Source organism: Zingiber officinale, chromosome 2A, assembly GCF_018446385.1.
Source record: "Zingiber officinale cultivar Zhangliang chromosome 2A, Zo_v1.1, whole genome shotgun sequence".
Taxonomy (NCBI): Eukaryota; Viridiplantae; Streptophyta; class Magnoliopsida; order Zingiberales; family Zingiberaceae; genus Zingiber; species Zingiber officinale.
Window position 1 is genome coordinate 80,999,494 of NC_055988.1, and position 25,130 is coordinate 81,024,623.

General features: G+C 37.4%; 1 non-coding gene across 1 annotated transcript; it reads right to left on the reverse strand.

Moving 5' to 3' along the window:
• Positions 1-21,840: 21,840 nt before the first annotated feature.
• On the reverse strand, positions 21,841-21,948 carry LOC122044564. Its single transcript, XR_006129599.1, has one exon. It is a non-coding gene; the product is annotated as a small nucleolar RNA R71 (small nucleolar RNA).
• Positions 21,949-25,130: the final 3,182 nt, after the last annotated feature.

Consider the following 25,130-nt stretch of genomic DNA (forward strand, 5'->3'; position numbering starts at 1 on the left):
ACCTAGTCCACATACTAGGTACCCATGAGGATGGATTGGACCAAATGCGCTGAGCTCTGCATGGACTTGGTTGCATAAACATTTTAAGAAATAAAAAATTAATCTATTTTCTAGGTTCAATTAATATAATTTACAGATAAATTATGGATTATTTTATTTAAAAATAAGTTCCAAAAAACCACTAGATATAATATTATATAAATAATAAATAATGTAAAATCAGAGTGGCGTAGCGGAAGCGTGGTGGGCCCATAACCCACAGGTCCCAAGATCGAAACTTGGCTCTGATAAAATACTTTTTTTTTTTTTTTTCAATTTTGTCTTAAGCTATGGACGGATTTTGGCCGTGAAGACATCGACCCAATAATTTATTTTTGGCTGAAGGCCTAGAAACGCACAAGGAGAAAGTAGAAGGATGTAGGAGCGTCGCCGACATTCTTTACTTTGTATTGTTTTTCAATTTTGTCTAAAGCTATGGACGGATTTCGGGCGTCGGCGTGAACATGGGTCATCTTGTGAAGACAACGACCCAATAATTTATTTTTGGCTGAAGGCTCAGATGCACACAAGAAGAAAGTAGAAGGATGTAGAAGCATCATCGACATTCTTTGGCTTGTAATGAGGACAAGGGCGAGGGCGATCGGGTTACAAGCAACACCCTTCCGCCACTAACCAACCACAGGTTTTGTAGCGAAGCATCAAGCAGGTTGTCACAGCCAAACGGTGCCATAGAACACTAGATTCACCAATGGTTCTTCTCTCCCACAAGATCTATCCTCTTTCAAGGGTAAGCAATCGTTTATTTATTTTTTCTTCCATGGGTGTCATAGATTGTTATATTATGAAGAAGTCCTGATGCATTAACATAATAACCTGAGTAAATTGTTATCTTACAGAGAGGTCTTGATAAGATTTTTTAGCCTTTCATTTTGCACATTTGATATTCTACAATCGTTCGCCTATAACATTAGTTATGATAAAAATTAAATGTATATATAATACAATTGCATTGTAATAAATAATTTAATCGGTAACTTACATAAATTTGAAACAAAATATAAATTCATCATCTAACATGTGATCTACCTCACTTGCACTTATTGATAGATTTTGTAGGTGTAATTGTTGTCCATACAAGCTGTCAAATAAGGTAATTTGAAGATATATTTGATAACATATTAAATATACAGAAAGCTATGTATGTATATATTTACTCGAACTATTACCTTATGGATGATTTAACCTCTTCAATAGCTTACCGAGTGTTTAGGAATTGACAAGTCTGAAGAACCAGACACCAGGCTGAATCTGGCTGGTCCGCAGGATCGGATAGCCGGTGTGAAGTCTAGATAGGTCAACGGGCCGATCAAATATTTGGCAAAAAGTTCGCTTGGATCCGCGAGACCGGACAACCGGTAGAAGTCTGGTTGGGTCTGCAAACCGGATAATTGACGTGAAGATCTAGTGGGTCAAAAGGATAGTCAACCGATTGCAAGCTGGTAAGTAAAGGTAAGTCACTAGAAGAGAGTGACATTATGAGGGCGCGTCCCAGTTGAGGGACAATAGGCATCGGTCCAAGTTTGGTTCATTTTCGATACCTAATCTGAGACCTTGACTAGTTCCTGGTCCTGGGAGGATAGGTGCTAATTACTACTTCTTATTTTTCACTTTGCTAACTTTGTTTTGCAGGTTAGATGTTTTAGTTTTGGACTAGCACAATTTGCAGAGTAAAAGGATCAAAAAGCCTTCGGATGAACAATATCTAAAGGCACCTTCAAGCATTGGAAGGCGTTTTCGCACTGTTCATGGAAGACACCTTCAATGGCTTGAAGGTGCCTTCTAGAGAATAAAAGGTGGCAGATTCAGCGATAAGCTTCAGCAGACTCTGGGATCAGATTTGAACCATTGGAGGCACCTTCAACACCTATGGAAGGCCCCTTCCATGCCCTATATAAGGCAATCTTGACCAAGCTTCTTTCAACAAGTAATATACGAGCTACTGCGCGCCCATTTGAGGTTCCGACTGCTCCAACTTCCTGCTATGACTCTGCTGTGCCTGACGATTGCTCTAGGACTTCTGATCATGGCCGGCAGACTGACACCGACACAAGAGCACTCTCACATCGATCCCTATTTGTTGGTAACAAAATTTTTTGTAGTTAATTACTAAAAAAGGGAAGTGTAGCGTGTTACACTTTGCCTAAAATCTTTGTACTCGATTCCCTTTTTTGGAGTTACTGGAAGAGGTATTTTAGTTAATTACCTATTGATAGGTCCGCAGGACTTGGGACTTAGAGTAGGAGTCGTCGAAGGCTCCAAACCAAGTAAAACTGATCGTGTTTTCTGCTGTTTTTTTTTCTTAATTTCCGCTGCGTACTTATCTTTTAAAAATATGAAAAGAACGAGATTTTCAAAACCACTAGATTCACCCCCCGCCCTCTCATGTGTGACTCGATCCAACAAGTGGTATCAGAGCAGGTTCTGCTCTGAATTGGTGCAATCACAATCAAGCCTGGGGGGAATTCTTTTATTTTCTTTTTGAATTCTAGTTTTTCGTATTCAATTTGAATTTATAAAACTTACCCTCTCAAATAATGATTTCTTGCTCGGTTTTCAACTCAAAATTGGTGCAACACCACTCGAGTTCTTCGAAATTTCTTATTCATCTTCTCAAACTGTGCTAATCCAACACCAAGTATTGGTACCTTTCTTTAATTTTATATCTATAGCTCTAAATGACCCAAAATGAAGGATATAGCAAAGCACCGTTTGCCCCCCTCTCTTCAATGGGGATGATTTTCCATACTGGAAGAAACAGATGGAGGTGTACATGAAAACTGACTTCGACCAATGGTTCAGCGTCACCAAAGGGTACAAGACGCCAATTGACAATACTAGAATTCCAATGGATTCGAAAAATTGGAATCCAGAAATGAAGAAGGAGGCTTAGATTGACTTCAAGGCCCTTAACACAATCTTGTGCGGGTTAACAAAGGAGGAGCTGAACTACGTCGACCACACAAAAATGCCAAAGAGCTATGGGACAAACTAATAGAACTACCCGAGGGAATCAACAATGCAAAGATAACAAAAAGAGATCTATATTTAAATAATTTATTTAATATAAAAATAAAGGAAAGTGAGACTACCAGTCAGCTACATGAGAGGATAAAGGACATCCTCAACGAACTTCACTCTAAATGAATTTCCTCGAAATGAACTGTGGGTATCCATCGTGGATGCCTATAAGATTTCGAGAAACATATCCAAGTTAAAATTAGATGAATTTTTTTGTGAATTGGAGCTACACGAACAGACTAACTCCAAACCCGAGAATGGTGTTGCTTTTATTGCAGGAACATTGAAAGAAAAGTCCAGAACCAAACCAGAACTTGAAGTTGAGTCTGACTAAGACTAAGACGATGAAGAATACCTGGTGAACCTGGTAAGGAAGATATTCACCAGGAGAAAGAAGAACTTCACCAAAAAGGACCTGCAGAAGATCAACTCCACCTTTAACTCCAACAACAAGTCAAACATCACATGCTTTGGATGCAACAAGAAGGGACACTAGAAGATCGATTGCCTGAATCTCAAAAGGAAGAAAGCCTCAAGGCAACTTGGGATGAATCGTCTGCAGAGGAATCAGACAACGATGAACAAAGGCACACCAATTACCTCACACTAATAGTGTACGGACTAGAATCGGAAAGCGAAATAGAAGACGAGTCTGAACGCGAATCAAGCCATGATTCTGCACTCATTTTCAAAGGTTTCGTTGAGGTACAATCTACTTTAAGTAAAAGTTTTTTTTTTAAATTATTGTGTGCTTGCAAGGGAAATTGATTGCATCTGAAGATCAAATAAATGAACTAATCAAAGAAAATAAAATACTTAATAATCAACTAAATTCAGATTCAACAATTAAGCCAATTCAAGCTAAAATCCCAATTCAAGTTGCAAAACTTGAAGAGGATAATTCTGGATTGAAAGGCGAAGCAGTTGAACTAAAAGAACTACTAAAGAAATTCACAACTAGATCTAAGTACCTAGACATGATACTTGGATCATAAAGAGTTGTATAAAATAAATCCGGACTCGGATACAAGTCCAGCTCATCTAACAAAATGTTTATATCACTAATAAGTCAAAAGAAGAAACTAACTAAAGCCTGAGTTCCTAAAGTGTGCTTACCATGCAAGTAGGACTCAATCATTTTTATGTAGCTAAAAATAAAGTTTATTATTTAAAATCAAATCCAACTAAATCTATTTATATAAAATCATCCATACTAAAGAATAAAATAAAGTCAAATAATTTAAACTCAAACAGGAAAAAATAAATAAAATAACTACAAAACTAACTCAAGTAACCACCAAGTCTACTATAATTATAAAAGTAATCGACATAAATCCAAAATCTAAACTGAAAAGATCAATAATTTAGGGGAGGCTCCAAATTAGTTGGCACCTCCAAATTCAATAAACATACCCGGAGGAGTAATTAGGAGTAGTCAAAAAGGGACAAAAGTTTAACTTGATCAATGTTGCTGGTGAAGTTTTGGATGATAGTAGGTTAGGAAAATTTTGTCTATGCATGTTTAGGAAGATACAACTTCGACCTGATGGATTTGGCTTAGTGGAATTAACTGAAGCTACCTCTTACGAATCCTAACTGGTTAGACCAGAATTTATTTATTAAGTTCAATGGATAGGACTATTTGGAAAATTTTGAAGGCATGGTTACTCTAATGATATCCAGGTGACTCATCATAGCTCAGAAGTTTATCCAAAGAATGCTTATTTGTTGAACTCAAAGCTAAACTTGAATCTAACATAAAATTAAACTCAACCCTAAAATTCAAACTAATTCATCTCACAGTATTATATGATTCCTTGTTTGGGTGAGATGATTAAGGATTTAATTCAAATTCAAGATCAAATTAAAATAAAATATAATTAAATTAAAATAAATTAAAATAAAATAATTAAAAATAAACTTAATTAAATTAATTGAAAATAAATCAAAATAATAATCTTATTCACTTAACTGTCTAGAAATAGTTGCAACCATTGTTTTACTAGAAAATTTAAAAATAGAAAGCATCTCTGAATCAACTAGTTGCTTATCATTAGAATTTCGAGGACACATGCAATGTCCGATTTGTTAGGACACTCCGGCGAGGGGGTGGGGGTGATTGGCTCGAATCGCTTCTTCTATGATTTGTTGTAGCGGAAACTCAAAACAAATGCTAACACCCTTGATTTTACTTGGTATCCATCTCGTTGATGTAACTAATACAAGTGTCCACTCTCCTCACTTACAATACACTATGAAATCCTCCTTCGTTGAAGTGGAGAAACCTCGTACAAGCAAATACACAAGCGAATACGAGATAAAACAAGAAATAAAACAAGAACAAGTAAATGGATACAATAATGAAGGACCTTTGCTCTTGATATCTTGTTCTTGTGGACTGCCTCTTGATATTTGAAAATGCAGCAGCACTTTGCTAAAAGAACCTTCAAAAATCAAAGATGAAGAATGGACAAGAAGTATTTTTCATTTGAATCTCGACGAACGCCTTTTATCCCATAGCTTAGGGCTCCCATTCGATTGACCTTATCCCCAATCGATTACCACATCAAATCCGAGCGTATTCAGCCATCCAAACCTTGCAACAATTCTTTTTTCTTTCTCCCAATCGATCACCTAATCGATTAAATGCTTCTGGATCGATCACCCAATTGATCCAGATCACCTCTGTTCTCTCGCGAGAACCCTCATAATCGATTTGGAACATTCCCAATTGATTCACCATTTTCGCGACATAGCTACTGTGCTTCACGAAAAATCAGACCCAATCGATCAAGCATCTTCAATTGATCACCTGATCGATTCAGAAGCTCTCGGTTTGCTCACAACCAAGCTTAATTGATTAGTCAATCGAATAATCCTCTCGTAATATCCTTAATCAATTAGAATTCATCCCAATCGATTCAACATAATGCAGTACACTGTGTTTCACGAAAACCACCTTCTAATCAATCACTTAATCCATTGAGTTCACAGTGAATCCATCACCGTATCAATTCACCATGCACTTCGGGACAAAATGCACTCAATCAATCAGTTGATCGATTGAAAATGATCTCAATAGATCAATTGGTACATGTCTCAATCGATCACTTGATCGATTACCCAATCTAACTTACTTTACCCAAGTCTACGGATCCCTTGCCCAATCTCCGATCAATCGTGACTTGTTGAGACTTCTTCACCTAGTGTCCTGTCAACCTTTTGACCTATTTGGATTTTGCCAACTTTCTATTGGATTTCTGATCACCAAGTGTGGTCCTCTTTAATCCACTTGGATTTTCCTCTTGCCAAACCGCAGTTAGGACTTTAACTTGCCAATGTGTGACCCCCCTTAACCAACTTGCACTTCCTTTGCCAAAGTGTGATTTGTCTTGATCCACTTGGACTTTCCTTATCAACGTGCAGTCCTTCTTCACCCACGTGATACTTATGATATTTAGAAACATCATGTGTATACTATTGAAATACTGAACCTGTAAGAGGGAGTTAATAGAGATTTCTATGCTTAAAGTGTGATTGTTTCAATTATCTCTAATACAAATGCTTAAGGTACTAACTCACTCTACAGAATTCAAACATCTTATGCTTTCCAGGTAACTAAGTTCCCTAATACTTTTTTGCTTGTTCACATGATATTTAGAAATTTTCTTAACTCAATAGTGCCTCTTTGGTAGTCATAATTTTCTAGACAAGGAAGCTTTGCCTCCGTTGTACTCAACAAAGAAAAAGGATTTATATTTCGAACTTTTTCTAAGTTATTCTAATTATGTAAAGGACTTGTCCAAGAAAAGCATACCAATAACATGGCCTTTTGATCCTTAGTGGCAAAAGGTGAAATCGTTCGTCTCCAGTATTTTCGTCGCACCCGACTTCAAGTCATCACAAGAAAAGTAAATCACGTCAGCCGAGTAGGTAAGTAGTGGGTGAGGTGAGGTACATAGGGTTCGGAGATTTACGCCTCGATAATCTCATGATTTCGACCTCATATTTTCAAGTGGTAAATGAATCACTATTTACCAACTCGGATGATCTATGGGGTCGGCCTTTTGGTCCTAGAGGTAGATTTTAAGGTGGGCAAAATAAATTTCTCGATCTCATATTAAATCTCTATGCGTGATTAAAAAAGCCCCTCAAATAATTTTGAATTATTGTTTTTTTCCTCTTTTGAGAATTAGAAAATATTTAGGTGTTATTGTTTACTGATTATATATATCTAATAAAATATTAAAAATATATTTGAACACATAAACTATTAACCTTTTTTTATAAAAGATTAATTCAAAATATTTTAAATCTAAAAATATGAACATATAATAGAATGAATGATGCTTATACTTGAGAAAAAGAGTAAAGTAAAATATTTGAAATATATTGCAGCGATAAAATTAAAAAAATCCATTATACGTAGATTTATCCTACATTTTGTAAGTTATTGTTTCCTGGATTCGAATTCGTGATCTTTTGGTCACGTGGTAATAATTTTACCTTTGCGCCAAGACTCTCCTTCAAAGATAATATCTTTGAAGAACCAAATTTCGATCTTGAGACCTGTGGGTTATGTGCCCACCACGCTTCCGCTGCGCGATAAAATATAATTAAAAACTTTGATTAATTTTTTATGATTTTATTTTTTTAAAAAAAATTGAGTAGCCAACTTTATAATCTCCCATTAAACGCTTGCATTCTCAGGTCAATTATGTGCAATCTAGATTTTCACACAATTTAGAAGGAAAAACTAATATACGTGTGGCCAGATTAATTAATTAAAGAATAAAAATATATTAAAAATAAAAAGTACATGACGCATCATTAGCTGATTAAAAAGACCTAAATTCCATGACACCCACCAAGGTTGACTAGATTACAGTCCCATAGCATGATGCGATGATTAAACTTTCCAAAGGATAATTAAAAAAAATTAAGGTTTGAATTTTAGTTACAGTGTACTATAGGGAATTTTTTTTTCTCTCTAGTGAAAAGTGGATCTTAGAATATTGACTATTTAGAATAACCACTAATTTTCTTCTAGGGTAGACTCAATCATCTCCAAGATTAGTCGATTCGATGGAGACAAAAAGGTTGAACACATTACAAAAAAGAAAGCATATTTATCAAAATTGAAAGAATGTAAATCTCGAATCGATAAATTGTCGTTAAATCCTTAACCGCAACTTCAACTCGCTCGTCAGTCCCTAGGTCCGACAAAATGCGTTCCCACTCCCTAACCAAACCTCTTTCTGTTCTCAACTAGACAAAATGTATTCCCACTCCCTAACCAAACCTCTTTCTATATATTCTCAACTCTCTAATCTGCTTCAATTTACCAAATTGTCATCTTTCTTTATTTTATGCTCCTCCGACTCATTTATACTCCGACTTCTAATTAACTCTCTTCTCGACTTCCACCCTAAACCATAGGCGACCATCCAAAACAATTCCTTCGATATTGAAGGCAAAAATTAGAGAGGCAGCAGAACCTGACTTTCACCTTCAAGTGCTGAACTTAAAGCTTCGAGTACATAACCAGACTTTCACCTTCAACCCCAGGATCATCGACGAATGCCGAGTATGAAGAAGTAAGAATGTCGTAATCGGATCAACCAGAGGATTGCTAACGTGAAGAAGTAGCTTGCTTTATATTTCGAAGGCACGCATTCGAGTAGAAGGTAAGTTATGTGTTTGTGCCCTAAATTTTGAACGATTTATTATTCTTGTTTGTAGAATAAAATTAAGATTATTGTTTGTGTATGTTTCTGTAAAATGGTGTAAAAATTTGAAACTTTAGTTCATGAGTGTTGTCGTTCTTGTTAGGTTGAATAAAATTATGTTTCGGTGTTTGAATTGTAATTTTATAAATGAGTCTGTAATGCATCTTCTTCAATTCAAGGAATGAATGAAATATGTGAGTTTTTTATAGTGATTATCAATAAACTGAGTAATGTACGTAATTTAAGCACTTTAATGCCCCAAAATTTTTAGGATTTGTACTTTAGGTATAAATAGGTAAATTGTTCCAATTTTTTGTAGTGTCAATTATGCTAGCTCGAATAAAATTAGTTTTAGTGTTTAAATTATAATTTTATGACTGTGTTTGTGTTTTATCTTATTCAATTGAAGAATTGATAGAGATATGATTATCAATACGCGAGATCATTCATTAAATTCCTATTATACTGTTTCAATTATGTCCCAATTATATCCCTAAAGAATTCCAATGGTTGAATGCGCCCCTTATCTTTTTAAATGCGTCTAAATATATCCTTTCCATTAACTCCATTGTTTATAATTAACGGAATGAGCATGTGCATCTCACGTGGTTTTTCCCTTATACAAGTGGACTAGAAAACACGTCGTGATCATCAAAACCGATTAAGAGAAGAAGGAAGAGGAGTAAGTAAGTATGCATATGGTGAGCCATTTTATTTCAATTTCGGTTTTTGATTATTTATTGTATTTTGGAAATAAGTTGGGAAAATTTTGTTGCAATTATAGGGCAAGACATATGTTGTGTTTGTTGGATGGAGGCATGACATTTATAGAACTTGGGAAAAATACAAATGCAAGTTAACAAATTTAGCGGAGCTGTACACAAGTCCTATAAAACTAGTGAGGAAGCAGTAATAGCATTTATTGCATACAAAGAGAAACAAGATGCCACCTTTACCCATACTGAGAAGAAACCTTCGAGCTCAACATTTGCATCAAGCTCAACTGCCACTTCGAGTTCTAGTAAACCCAGCCAATCTGAGATGCTAACTAAACTTATGGATACACAGTTAGAGTTAGCATATGAGCATCATACCCATTGTTTAAAGGTTGCAGGGATGTTAGATGAGATACAACAACAATTGAAATCTCTTGGTGTTACAAATGATACTAAGTAGTTTTTTTTTCTTTTGTATTGAAGGTTGATGGATGTATCGAGATAAACATATGTGCATATGTTATGTATTCCAAGCTTTGCTACTTATGTTATGAATGATCTTCATGCATTCTCTATATCTTCATTGTTTGTTTAGGGATATAATTGGGACATGATTGAAATATTAAAGATATTTTAATGAACTACGCCTCAATAAACTGAATAATAAACTCAATTTAAGTGCTTTGATGCCAAATTTTCCATGGTTTATACTGTATGCTATGAATTATAAATAGAATAGTTTTGGCTAAAATGTTCCTATTTTTAGTGTTGTTGATATTATTAGTTTCAATAAAATAAGGTTGTGGATTTCAAGTTATAATTTTATGAATGAATGTGTTTGTGTTTTATCTTCTTCAATTGAATGATTGAAAGGTAGTGATTATCAATAAACTGAATAATGTACTCAATTTAAGTGGTCTGATATCTAATTTTGTATGCTTTGTATTTAATGGTATGACTGATAAATTAATTTATTTTTGATAAATTGTTAATTTATTTTATACATAAATGGGAAAGAAACCTCTACAAATAAAGAATGTTGTGGGGAGAAAGAGAAAGAGAAGCAAGTAATCTGATTCTCATTGTTCACCGACATATTTCAGAGAAGTATTTGATAAAGTGTTACCGAATTTGGGTATTAGACAAAAAGAGAGGATTAAAAGCACTCCACTCTCCATGGCTCGAGATGCCTAAGATGTCCATTAGTATTACCGGAATAGATTTAGTTTTAAAGATATTCTAGTAGTTGCTTTCTCATTCTTTCTTATTTGCTGACAATATTATAGTTCCATTCACATTGACTAAGTTTAGCATCATCATTGGTTTGGCCCATGCGAGGCAATTGGTTGATCTGGATTTGAGCATAGAGTCCAAATTTGTTGTTAAGCTATTTGGAGGAAAAGTTGGCAACATAAATAGGACCACGATTCATGATAATATGGGTTTATTAGCTGGATCAGAGAAGGATTCTGAAGTGGATGATTTTGTTAGACTGTTTATTTGTCTTCAATTTAACTGTGTTATATTTTCTATTGGTAACTATTCCACTTCTTGATTTATTATATCGTACATTGATAGCATGATGAGGTTCTGTGATTACTCATGGGAAGATGCAGCATATAGATTTTTGTGCCACCAAATTATCTTACATTGCGGTAATGGAAAAGGAAAAGTTGAGAGCAAAATGTATATAGACGGTTGTACCGTTGGGTTGATGGTGTAATTTTAAAATTTTAAAGTGTTATTTTGATATACTTCATATTATTACATTAATCTCTTTATATATTCAGGCATGGTTATATGAAAGAATTCCTTCGTTTGGACATGCATGTTCTTTATGTTGTTTTCCCCTATTGTTTCACTAGGAACGGTGTAAGATTTCAATTAAACATAACGCTGCTGAGAGATTATTTACAACCATTGATTTTACTAAGGTAAGTTGCTATGTTTTTAGTATGTTTGTTTATAAATATGATTGTAGAAGTGACGTTTTATTTATAATTGTAAAAAGATGTTGGTTATAATACCATTTTTGGAGGAGGAGATATTGTTAAGTGGCATACAAGGAAGTTCTTCAGTAAATATGGAAATAATGAAATTATTATATTAAAAAATGATGATAAGATATTTTTTTTATTATATTACTTTTATTTTTCAGGTGTCACGTTGTATGAGATGTTATGAATTTGATAATATGATAAGGATGATTGAACCAAGTGATGCAGATAAGAGTAACGATAAGGAGGCAGAAAAAGTTAGTGAAGATTTAGATGGTGAGAAAGATTTTGAAGAGAATAAGAATGTTGAGGTTAAAGTCGGTGGTGAGAATGGACATGCTAGGTTGCTTGACTATGTGAATGTGGAAGTGAATGTTGGGTCAACTGCTAACTTTGATGGCGAGGCTGATTTGATAGTTAAAAATGTTCTTTCTCAATTGGATAAAGAAGACATAGGATTGGTAGGATCTGATTCAAGGAATGCTTCAACTGATAATCGGCACAATGGTGATGAATTGGAAGAAGAGCATGTTTTTTGTAGTGACATTGCTACTTCAAAAGCCAGAAGATCAACCTTTTTCAATCTTCTATTGTAGATACTATGAGGACTAGGGTTGATTGTATGCTGCCAAAGAAAGGTGTCAATATTTGTGATTCCACCTAGCTCAACACCAAAACACAAGAGGAAGAGGAAAAAAGGTAGATGGAGCATGAATTCCTGATTCGTTATTTTGAAGTCTAATAGTTTTGTATTGTTGTTACCATGTAGGCTCATAGGTAAATTCTAGGGTAGATGTTGAGGATGAGGATGTCAAGAGTCGTGCCAACACTAAAATGAATGCATATAAAGGGAGAACCAATTTGTGTAGGCATGAAGAAGCATTTGAAGAAGAGAGAAAGTTGTTGACAGACTTTCTCTCTAGGGAGAAATTGGAGTACGTTTATTTTTGATATGTTATTTCTTTTTGTAACACTTCTTTCTCAAATTTTATAATAAAAATTATTTTTATCTTCCTATAGTGTTGTCATTTGACAAGATGAGTTCCTGAGCTTAAAAAGACTTATATTCCGTTCTTTTTTGATTGGTGAGACTTTTGGAAGTCAAATCATAAATGTTTTCATGAGAATTATGTTAAAACATGGTCCAACTTATGGATTTGAGATTTACTATATGGACACAACTGTGTAGGTTTGTAGCCAATTTAAATATTTGATAGTTGATATTTAATTTTATTTCTTATTAAATTAAGATACATGATTATATCTTGCTTTGAATGTGTATCAAGAAGTGTTGGGACTGATGTGCCCGCCAGAGGAGGAGGGGGGGGGGGTGAATAGCGTTTCGTCGCGCTTGCGTCAGTTTGCTTTGTCTTGTTGTTGTGCAGCGGAATACTCGAAGACAAACACTCACAATGCTAACACCTAGGATTTACTTGGTATCCACCTTAAAAAGAGGTGACTAATCCAATCATCCACACACGACACGCTATCTCCACTAATGAAAACCTCCTTCTCGGACGCAGCCGGAGGCGGAGAAGCCTCGTACAAACTCACACACAACACAAACACAAATACAAGAAGAAACTCTAAGAATACAAGTGAATACATCTTTCTTCTTGCTACTTGTTGTTACCTCTTGAACCTTGAAGATGCTCCTCAAGCGCCTTCAAGAACTAGCGTGAGTGCTGGAGAAATTGCTGTGAAGATCGCTGTAAGCTCGCAGGAGAAGATCGCAAAGATCTAGCGAAGAAAATGCTTAGCCCAAGCTATATACAATGCCTCTAATCGATTGAAATCAACCCCAATCTATTACCACGTCAGTACCGCTCCATCACAACCATCCATCACCTGCATCCTGTGCAACGGTGACTTCCCAATCGATCAACCGATCGATTGGGACTTCCTAAATCGATCGCTCGATCGATTCAACGCCTTTCTATGCACTCGCGTTCGCGTGAGAGCTTCTGCTGCCCAATCGATCGACTAATCGATTGGCAGCTCCCAATCGATCACCCGAACGGTTGAGAAAGTCTTTGTGCTCGCGATTTCATATCCCAATCGATCGGCCGATCGATTGGGTCTTCCCACAATCGCAGCACAGTCCAAATCGATCGACCGATCAATTTGGACCCTGTTCAATCGATCGCCCGATCAATTGAACACTCTGAACTTGAATCAAACTCAAGTCCAAAGTCCCAAACCCAACTTCCGGTCAACCGTGACCTGTTGGGTCTCCATGCCTAGCATTTGGTCACACCCGACCAATCTCGAACTAGCCTTCTAGCCTCCTCCATCAGCCTTACGTCCCTCGGATATCTCCCCATCCTTCACGCCTTGCCTTCAAGAACTTCTTTCGGCCTCATCCTAGTTGTCGAGTCTTCCTTGCCAAGTCATACCAGGACTTACCTTGCCAAGTCCATATGCTTGGACTTACACCTTTTGCCAAGATCACACTTGGACTTTCCAATTGCCTGGCTCCTCACCAGGACTTTCTCCTTTGCCAAGATCACACTTGGACTTTCCAATTACTTGACTCCTCACCAGAACTTTCTCCTTTGCCAAGATCACACTTGGACTTTCCAACTGCTTGGCTCCTCACCAGGACTTTCCACTTGCCTGGCTCCTCACCAGAACTTTCCAATTGCCTGGCTCCTCACCAGGACTTTCTCCTATAGCTCCTCACTAGGACTTTCCCATTGCCTGGCTCCTCACTAGGACTTTCCCCTGCCTAGCTCCTCACTAGAACTTTCCAAATTCCTAACATCCAGTTAGGACTTTCCCAGTCAAGTCTCCTATCAACATTGACCTACTTGACTTGTATTCTCATCAACCTGGTCAACTCTTTGACCATCTCCATAACCGGATGATTGCTCCAGCAATCTCCTTATATTGTCAAACATCAAAACTGAAATCCTGACTCAAGCTTGACTCAACTCAAGCTTAGTCAAACTGGTAAAACTTGACTTAGGAAAATTGCCCCAACAATCTCTCCCCCTTTTTGATGTTTGACAATACCTCTAAGTTAGGCTAAATTCCATAGCCTTAACCTCTTCTTTATACCAAGGCTAAATCCCATAGCCTTAACCTCTTCTTTATCACAAGGCTAAATCTCATAGCCTTAACCTCTTTTTTATACCAAGGCTAAATCCTATGGCCTTAACCTCTTCTTTATCACAAGGCTAAATCTCATAGCCTTAACCCTTTCATGACAAGGCATGAATGAAGATTTCCTTCATTCTCTTCCTTTTCTAGAGGGTAAACTCCCCATGCTTGGGATGAAGGCCTAACTTAACCTTCTATTCTCCCCCTTTGTCACACATCAAAAACTAAAAACAAACTCTTCTCCATAATAGTTAACTCTACATTGTTTACAACCTCATATGTTGTTAACAACCCCACAATGAAGATCTCATATTCTTCATTGCCGCCTAAGCTCCCCCTTGAGCTCTACTTCACTTCACAATGCTCATCCTATAGCATGCATCAACTTCCCAATGAACCTCCCATTCATTGTATTCAATGCTCCTCCTTGAGCAGTAATCTTCTTTTCAATGCTCATCCAAGAATATTTTTCACTTTACCAATGAAGATACGATCCCCTTCATTAATCCAATGCTCCCCCTTGAGCAGTAACCTACTCCATAATGCTCATCCGAGAGCATTTATCATCCTAGCAATGAAGATAACTAATCTTCCATTGTTCCCCAATACTCGACCCTGAGTATTATCCATCATGAAGGTTTAACCCCCTTCCAAGGTCCTTGAAAGTAAATGTTCATGCATTCAAGGAATAACTCCCCCTAAAAATATGGTCAAACTTCTGTCATTGCACCAACAATAGCTTGGAGTTCCTAAACAATTAGGAAAACCAAAACTTGAAGTTTTGAAGTTTAAAATTAAATAATGAAATTAAACTCCATCCTAAACTTCACTTTCATTTATCTTAACCAATTCATACATCTTTCATCAAGAAAACTCCCCCTAAATGTATACAAATGTATTCCAAGGGATTTGGAATGGTTATTGGAACTTGAAGTAGCTTAAAGTGCTGAAATCAGGCTTTTCAGGCCAAAATCAGACTTCCCAATCGATTGAAGTTGAGACTCAATCGATTGAAATCACTTCAATCGATCCATTGATCGATTCCGCAAGCTACTGCATATAGAAATTCCCTCTGAATCGATCGGCTGATCGATCCAGCCTGGGTCAATCGATCAGCTGATCGATCCACTGACCCTCTATTCACGGGAATTAGCTTCCCAATCGATCGATTGATCGATTAAAATCATCCCAATCGATCGGCTGATCGATTGAGTTTCTGATTTTCTAAAATTTAGTTTCAGCGAAATTCAGAAACTCTCCAAAAATTATACAAAATTACAAAAATCGTGAAAATTCATGTAGATACTCTTTAGGGTATACTTTATCAAGGAAAAAATAGTTTTCTATGAAAATACTACCTATTTTCAAAGAGTGACACAAATTTGAAAACTCTTGAAAACTTCAATGTTTTCTCCTAGTTTGTGTCTAACTTTTCAATGATGAACACTATCAAAAGATAGTTTTCACCAAGATTTTCAAAAACATTTTAAAAAAAATTTCAAAACCAATATCCAACCATGTTCTCTGGGCTCAATGCACATGACTTGTACATTAGTTTTCCCAATGATTGGAAGACACATAACTATGTGTTTTGATGAATCTAAAATTTCACAAGATGCACTAGATCAACATCTTGAGTTTTGTTTATCATCCTAACATCTCACTAGTGTGTAATGCGTACTAAACACATATAAGTCACCTTATGATTCTTTGTGAGATGTAGATTTGGTTTTACCCTAAACTAAGGGATCATGCATATCTATTTAGGCATTATGAAACTTATGATCATCCACCTAGGATGTCACCTGGTGTCATCCCACTTGTTGAGATATTTACCATTCATGATAAATGCCTTTTGTCCTTAATTACAAGAAAATTAACATAATGCATGATGTTACATGGCATACATCAAAATGAGCAATTTTCAAAACGAAAAGCAAGCTATAGCTACATGATGTATATATGACAAGACATGGTATTTTTGTGTTTTTCATAATAGAAATGAATGCGACACATGATGTCATGACATATGATAGGCAATCAATCATGACATTTTTAGCATAAGTAAAATATACCTAGATAGTCTATCTAAGTATCCTTAATTCTTAGCTAAACCTTAAAATTAACCTAGATTGCCTATTTCTTAAGGAAATGTCAAAACCCAACTTGACATTTCTTCTACCCTTTTTATTTGTGCCAATTGAAATTAAAAATTAAATCCTCACATTTTATTTGGCACATTTTACTCTCTTTAAGGATCAAACATTTAGATTGAGACTTAGTTTTCCCTTAATCCACTAAGAAGATACCAAAATCCCAACTTGGTATTCCTTATAGTTTCCTTAGATGTGCCAATTTTAGATTAAGTTTAACTCCTCAAATTTTGGCACGTTTTCTTTTCTCAAGGGGTAACACTTAATCCTTCTCATTTTCAAAGGTTAGTAAAACCTTGAAAATGCTCTCCAAGTGCCAACTTCATCAAGGTTGGGTTCACTACCCTTCCAATTAGAGTTGACACTCTCTAGACCCATCTAGGGTGTAGAGAATATGTTCATAGGGACCCAATACCTATTGGTGCTCCTTGGATACTCTAGGTACTCACTAGGGATAACCTCCCTAGTCACCTTTCTAAGAACCTTTCTAGGCTTCTTAGAAGCCTTGGTCACTTCTACTAGGTCACTCCTAGGGATAACTTCCCTAGTAACTTTTTTTGTGACTTTGTTTGACCTTTTTCGAGCCTTAGTCACCTTTACTAGATCAACTTTAGGGATGGCCTCCCTTGCGACCTTCTTTGTGACTTTGTTAGACTTCTTAGAAGTCTTAGTCACATTGGTCTTGCCAAAAGAACCTTTAGGGATTCCTTCCCTAGTATCCTTGACTTGACCTTTACACCTAGGGTTGGTCCCATAGCTATATGGAACCCTATGAAAAGAAGTCACATCCTTCTTGACTTTAGGTTTGTATTCCAAACCTCTATAGCCATTGGATGACTCTTGTCTAGCTTTTCCTAGGTTATGCTCATTTTGACCCCTAAGCATGTTTTCTATTCTTGCTAGAGTTCTTTCTAAATTATCAAGTCTTGACTTCAAGACTTGGTTCCCCGTCATTAAATCCATAGATTTGGATTTTTCTTGACCCCTATGAGAATTTCTATATTTTGGCATATATCTATAATCCTTAGAGTTATTGCCTAAGATACTATCTACCTTCCTAAACTTAGGTGTGGTAGTTCTAGCATGAGGAGGAATGTATTTTCCCTTAACGCTATCATGCTTCCTACTTTCATCATAATTTGCATTAAAATGATAAGGATTATTTCCAACATGCATTTTATCATGACTAAGAGGAATTGCACTATTAAATTTTACCTTGGGTTTGCTCTTAAAAGCTCCCCATTGACTTGTGCTTCCTTCTTTGACTTTAGTTGTTTTCTTCCCTTTTGGACATTGGCTTCGATAATGTTCATTTTGGTTGCACAAGAAACACACAATGTGCTCCTTTCTTTTGCGTTCCACGGGACCAACCACTTTAGGCTTTTCCGTAGCCTTGGTTGCCACTTGACCCTTCTTCTTGGCCAATTTTGGACACTTGCTCTTATAGTGTCCATGTTCCCTACACTCAAAGCAAATGGCATGATTTTTATTTTTAATTGAGCTAATTATACCTTCACATGTAGGGATGGTGCTTGATCCTCCATTTGATTTATGTTGCATTGTGGAGGTTGCATCATCTTCTTCGTCTTCTCCTTTTGAGGATGTGGGTGCTTCCACCTTTTCCTCTCTTGAAGATGTGGATGATCTCTCCTCATCTTCCTTCTCCTCCTATTTCTTTTCCTCCTCGAATGTTGTCCTTGTGTCAACATCGGATTGGTCCTTCTCTTCTTGGACCAATGAGCCCTTCTCGTTATGTTCATCCACTCCTTAAAATTGAGTGGGGTTCTCATGATAGGCAATGACCTTTTTCCAAAGATCACTTGCACTCATGCATTCACCTACACTCAAAATTATGTTAGAGGGTCATAGTTTAACAAAATTTTTGTTACCTCCTTATCCGCCTCCGCTTGCTCCCTTTGTTCCTTGGTCTAATGTCGAGGTAGGAGGCGCTTACCCTTCTTGTCCGTTGGAGCTTCAAATGGGTCCTCCAAAACAACCCATTGGTTCCAATCCATTTGGAACCATGTCTCCAACCGAGTTCTCCAAAAATTGAAGTCCTCTTTGTTATAGGGGGTGGAATCCGGATGCCCCATCCGAGCAATCCTTCGGACTCCATCTTCTTCCTCTAGCTTCTTGCTCTCTTGGCGGTTAGTCTGTAGCAGAGTGACCTCGCTCTGATACCAATTGTTGGGACCGATATGCCGCTAGAGGGGGGGGGTGAATAGCATTTCGTCGCGCTTGCGTCGGTTTGCTTTGTCTTGTTGTTGTGTAGCGGAATACTCGAAGACAAACACTTACAATGCTAACACCTAGGATTTACTTGGTATCCTCCTCAAGAAGAGGTGACTAATCTAAGGATCCACACATGACATGCTATCTCCACTAATGAAAACCTCCTTCTCGGTCACAGTCGGAGGCGGATAAGCCTCGTACACACTCACACACAACACAAACACAAATACAAGAAGATACTCTAAGAATAAAAGTAAATACACTTTTCTTCTTGCTACTTGTTGTTGCCTCTTGAACCTTGAAGATGCTCCTCAAGTGCCTTCAAGAACTGGCGTGAGTGCTGGAGAATTCGCTGTGCAGAACGCTGTAAGCTCGCAAGAGAAGATCGTAAAGATCTAGCGAAGAAAACTCTCTTCCCAGGCTATATACAGTGCCTCTGATCGATTGAAATCAACCACAATCGATTGCCACGTCAGCATCGCTCCATCATAGTCGTCCATCACCTGCATCCTGTGCAACAGTCACTTCCCAATCGATCGACCGATCAATTGGGACTTCCTGAATCGATCGCTCGATCGATTCAACACCTTTCTGTGCTCTTGCGCCCACGTGAGAGCTTCTACTGCCCAATCGATCGACCGATAGATTGGCAGCTCCCAATCGATCGCCTGATCGATTGGGAAAGTCTCTGTGCTCGCGATTTCATATCCCAATCGATCGGTCGATCGATTGGGCCTTCCCATAATCGCAGCACAGTCCAAATCGATCGACCGATCGATTTGGACCCTGTTCAATCGATCGCCCAATCGATTGAACACTCTGAACTTCATTCAAACTCAAGTCCAAAGTCCCAAACCCAACTTCCGATCAACCGTGACCTGTTGGGTCTCCATGCCTAGTATTTGGCCACACCCGACCAACCTCGAACTAGCCTTCCAGTCTCCTCCATCAGCCTTGCGTCCTTCGGATATCTCCCCATCCTTCACGCCTTACCTTCAGGAGCTTCCTTCGGCCTCATCCTAGTTGTCGGGTCTTCCTTGCCAAGTCATACCAGGATTTGCCTTGCCAAGACCACATGCTTGGACTTACACCCTTTGCCAAGATCACACTTGGACTTTCCAATTGCCTGGCTCCTCACCATGACTTTCTCCTTTGCCAAGATCACACTTGGACTTTCCAATTGCCTGGCTCCTCACCAGGACTTTCTCCTTTGCCAATATCACAGTTGGACTTTCCAACTGCCTGGCTCCTCACCAGGACTTTCCACTTGCCTGGCTCCTCACCAGGACTTTCCAATCGCTTGACTCCTCATCAAGACTTTCTCTTGCCTAGCTCCTCACTAAGACTTTCCCGTTGCCTGGCTCCTCACTAGGACTTTCTCCTGCCTAGCTCCTCACTAGGACTTTTCAAATGTCTAACATCCAGTTAGGACTTTCCCAGTCAAGTCTCCTGTCAACGTTGACCTACTTGACTTGTATTCTCATCAACCTGGTCAACCCTTTGACCAACTCTATAATCGGATGATTGCTCCAGCAATCTCCTTATATTGTCAAACATCAAAACTTAAATCCCGACTCAATCTTGACTCAACTCAAGCTTAGTCAAACTGGTCAAACTTGACCTAGGGAAATTGCCCCAACAAGAAGTGTTTCATCACTTGGAGCTATATGGTAAACACATGAAAATACGTAACATGGATTACAGAGCTTTTTTTTTTTGCAAGGTTGACATCCATGACCAAGGGTAGATTGCAGGAACTGAATGAAGATCTATTTAGAAGATACAAATATATCACTTTCCTAATTAATGACAGGTGACATTGGTATTTGTTGGTTATTAAAACATCTGAAGAAAATTTTAGAGTGTGGAATTCAAATCATGATTCATTTACAGTAAGGATGACTAAAGTTTATGTGAGTTTGACGATATTCTACTCTAATAAGTAATAAGATAGTAGTATGAAACCATTCCCTATTTTGTAGGCACATTTTTTAGCTGGTTGCATACTTCATCTTTTAGGATTAGACATAGACAGTCATGAGGTATTGAGAGAACAGTGTCATAATCAAGGCACAACTCTGGATTGCGGCATCTATGCATGCATGTGGGTGGAGTGTCTATCTCGTGACATAGATGATATCTGGAGATTTGCAAATGATGTGAGGATGAGAACTTATCAGGCTCGTGTTGCATCAACTATATTATCAGATGATAAAGGATGATTGAAAAATACATTTGACGAATTTATCTCATCTTTTATTTCTTATGGTAAAATAGATGTAGTATAATGGAAGTTTGAATTTTGTCTTTGTATGAAGTTTTGTTCTGTTAGTTTTTTTATGGTAAAACAGATGTAGTACTGATGATAGACATATGACTTAGTGATCAAGAAATAGCTATAGAAATTTTTGTTGATTTTTATTCTGTTGGTATAGTTAGGTACAAAAGATCTAAAATCAAATATATATGTAGTTTAATTAGATATAATTTTACAAAATTTGAGTATATATGCACTTTAATTTGACTATATATGTAGTTCAATAGGTCTTAATGCCTGAAAAATAGAGCATTATTGACTCCAATTAAGATATATATGTATGTGAAATTAGTATGATTTATAAATTATGGGGTACATTTGGAGGTTTTCTATGAGATTTGTAGAACAACAAGCATGAACGGAATACCAACTGAAGCAGTAATACTATTCCTATTTGGTTTTTCTTTAAGAGATAGAGCAAAACTTTGGGTCACTTCTTTACCAGTAAACAATATTATATCTTGGGTGCAGTGTGAGCAAGCATTCCTAGACAAATTCTACCCACCAAGCAAAACAACACACATGAAATCAGATTGCTAACTTTAAACAGACTGATACAGAATCTCTCTCTGAAGTGTGGGATAGATTCAAAAGTATGCTCAGATCATGTCCACATCATGGATTGGGAAAATAGTTAGTGATCCAAACTTTCTACAATAGAATCAATTATTAGACTAAAGTGTTTCTAGACTCCGCATCTGGCGGAGCACTTATGAACAAAGGTTTAGATGAAACAGAAGATATAATAGACAATGTGGTTCTTAATTACCATCAATGAGCATTAGAAAGAAGTGAAGCTATTTTTCTTAGAAATCCGATCAAAATACTCAAAAAATATGACCTTGATACTTTGAGTTTGATATCTGCGAAGGTTAATACTTTGTCTAAGAAGTTTGAGTGAATGGGTTCAAACTTGGTTAACTCAATTATGGGAGTTTGTGACTCCCGTGGAGGGACAAAATGAACTCAAGAAGTTTGTCTGCTTGGTTCTATTGCTGCACAACTAGCTTAGATTGAACAATGTGACGTAATTGGCAACTTCAATTCGAGACAAAATAATTCGTACTCCAACACTTACAATCCCGAGTGGAGAAATCATCCTAATTTCTCTTACAAGAATAATCAAGAGCAAAGCTATCAACTAGGTCAACGAAAGAGCTATCAACTATGGCAACAATAGAACTTCCAGCTTCGACAACAACATAGTTATTAACCATCAAGGACTGAAAAGCTACTTGAGGAGATCTTAGCAAATCAACTTGAAATTAAAAATGACATCAAGCAATTAAGTCAAATGATGGGGAACTCTGAGCAACATATGAAGATGCTAGATAGCCAAGTAGCCTAGATAACTACATCATCCTTTAAAGTACTTGAGACATTTCTAAGAAATCTTGACGCAAACCCAGCTTAGCATTGCAAAAAAGTTTAGCTCAGAAGTGGATGGACCTTGGAGGAACCTATAAGATAATTGCGCACGTGAGAGAGGGGTTAATCACATGGCTTTAAAGAAAAAAAATTGTCTTTTTCTTAATTTGAAAATGAGTACACAACTTAAAGTAAATGCTCAAGTAAAGGAAAAGAAAAATAAAGAACATAAGTGATTTTACTTAATTAGTTCGGAGCCTTCGGCAACTGCTACTCTAAGACCCATGTCCCTTGGACCTATCGATAGGCAATCATTATAAACCTCTTCCGGAACCACCAGAAGAGGGAATCGAGTACAATAAAATCAAAAGGGTAGGTGTAAAAGCCTACACTTTACTTAATGCAGTAATTAAATAATTAACAACACTTTTATTACCCAACACTTGAAGATTCTCAGATCGAGCTAAGTGTCGGATGGATTCTCTATAGTAGTAGGGCATAGTAGTGTAGCAGCACAGCAAGAGGATGAAGCTAGAGCAACCAGGAACTCAAAAGTTCACTTACAGAAGTCATGAATGAGTTGATTTGAAGCCTTGGTTGAGTAGCCATTTTAAAGAGGGTTGAAGGTGCCTTCAACGCCATTGGAGGCACCTTCAACACCAAGTTTTATCCCAACAAAAGTGGCTCTTATCATCAACGAAGCCTTCTGGGTTACCCAGCCAAAGGAGCCTTCCAAGTTCTCCAAGGCGTCTTCCATCGGACAACTCAAAGAGCCTCCCTTTGCATGGAAGGCTCCTTGGGTACTATTCACCCAAGGTATTTTGTACTCCTTTCGCCCTGTAAAAATGTGTTAGTTCAACAAAATAAAGTATACCTTGTAAGACAAAGTTAGCACAATAACAAAAAGCAGTATTAATTAGACCCTATCTTTCTGAGACAAAGATCTAGTCACGGTCTTAATTTAGATTTCTAAAATAAACCTAAATTGGATCTCCACCTAAAGTCGCCAAATGAGACTTGTCCTCACTAGAAAACTCTATTGAGGATCGGTGACTGGCTAGAAAGGGGGGTTCAATAGCTTAGTCATCCCAAATCGTTTGCCTTCTTACAATGTTAGTGCATAGCGGAATAGAAATAATAAAAACAAAGTAAGAGATAAAGCAAATGCTAATAAGATTATGTAACCTGGTTTAGAGATTGTTTGCTCCTACTCCACGGCTTATCCTTGAGGTGGACGATCCCTCAATCTGTCGGTGGATTAGTCCCTAGAAATCTCCGGCTAATGCTTTCTCATTCTCGACAGAGCAAACCTCTCACAAAGCTCTCTTCCTTTTTACAAGATGAAAACTTAGATTAGGAGGAAGAGAATTGGTTTGAAAGCTTGAGGGAATGATTTAGGAGAATTCTAGCAAGAATCAATAACCTCCTTCATCCCTCAAAGCCATCTTTAAATAGAGTGGAATGAGTTGATCACTTATTAACTCATTTCACATGCACCAGTCGACTAGCACACTCATCAGTCGACTGGTGCTACCATTGGATGAAGCTAACAACTATTTTGCAGAATTAGGGATTCTGCCAATGGTCACCAATGATCACTTACCAGTTGATCGGTAAAGATTCTAGTCGACTGGTCGTTATTGGCTGAGCGAATAGAATGCCTCTGATTGCTCCAAGCCGACTGCTCAGTTGACTGGACTAGTCGACTGACACTTCCATCAGTCGATTGATCCCAGTTACACACTCACTCATCCTCTCCGGAGTTTCCTTTGAATCCCTTCTTACTCGGCCTTCTTCCCTCAGATGCACTCGAGCCTATGACTCCTCTCCATATATCCTTTGCATTGCCTTGAAGTCCGCTTCTCTTAGCTCCACTCCGTTGCTCCTTGTCCGACGATTCCTTGGATGCACCGTCCTTCACCGATCTCAAGGACCCGAGCCATAGGATGAGCTTTTCCCGAACTTGGCCGCACCAAGTTAACCATCAAGTCTTGCATGACTCAAACACATATCACAACAATATGAAACCTAACTTAAACTATTTGACATACACATCAAAACTATGATCGTACCCAATCAAACCTAGGTCAATTACACCGACAATCTCTCCCTTTTTGATGTGTGGCAATATGTTTAAGTTAGGCATAAATAATAACTTGAAAATCTACAAGCATAGCATAAACATGAAGCATAAGACCCAGCTCCCCCTTAACATATGCTCTATCACTTAATTTTCAAATTTTGCACAAAATAAGTTTCTAACTTAATCTTTCTCATTTCTCCCATTTTGACATCATCAAAAAGATTATACCAAACAATCATGCATACTATGACACCAAATATGGACTTAAATTTAACCAAATCAACTCCTAAATTTGCAACTAGAATGCTAGAAAAATACAGTCACCAGTCGACTGCCATCTGATGCAGCCGATTGA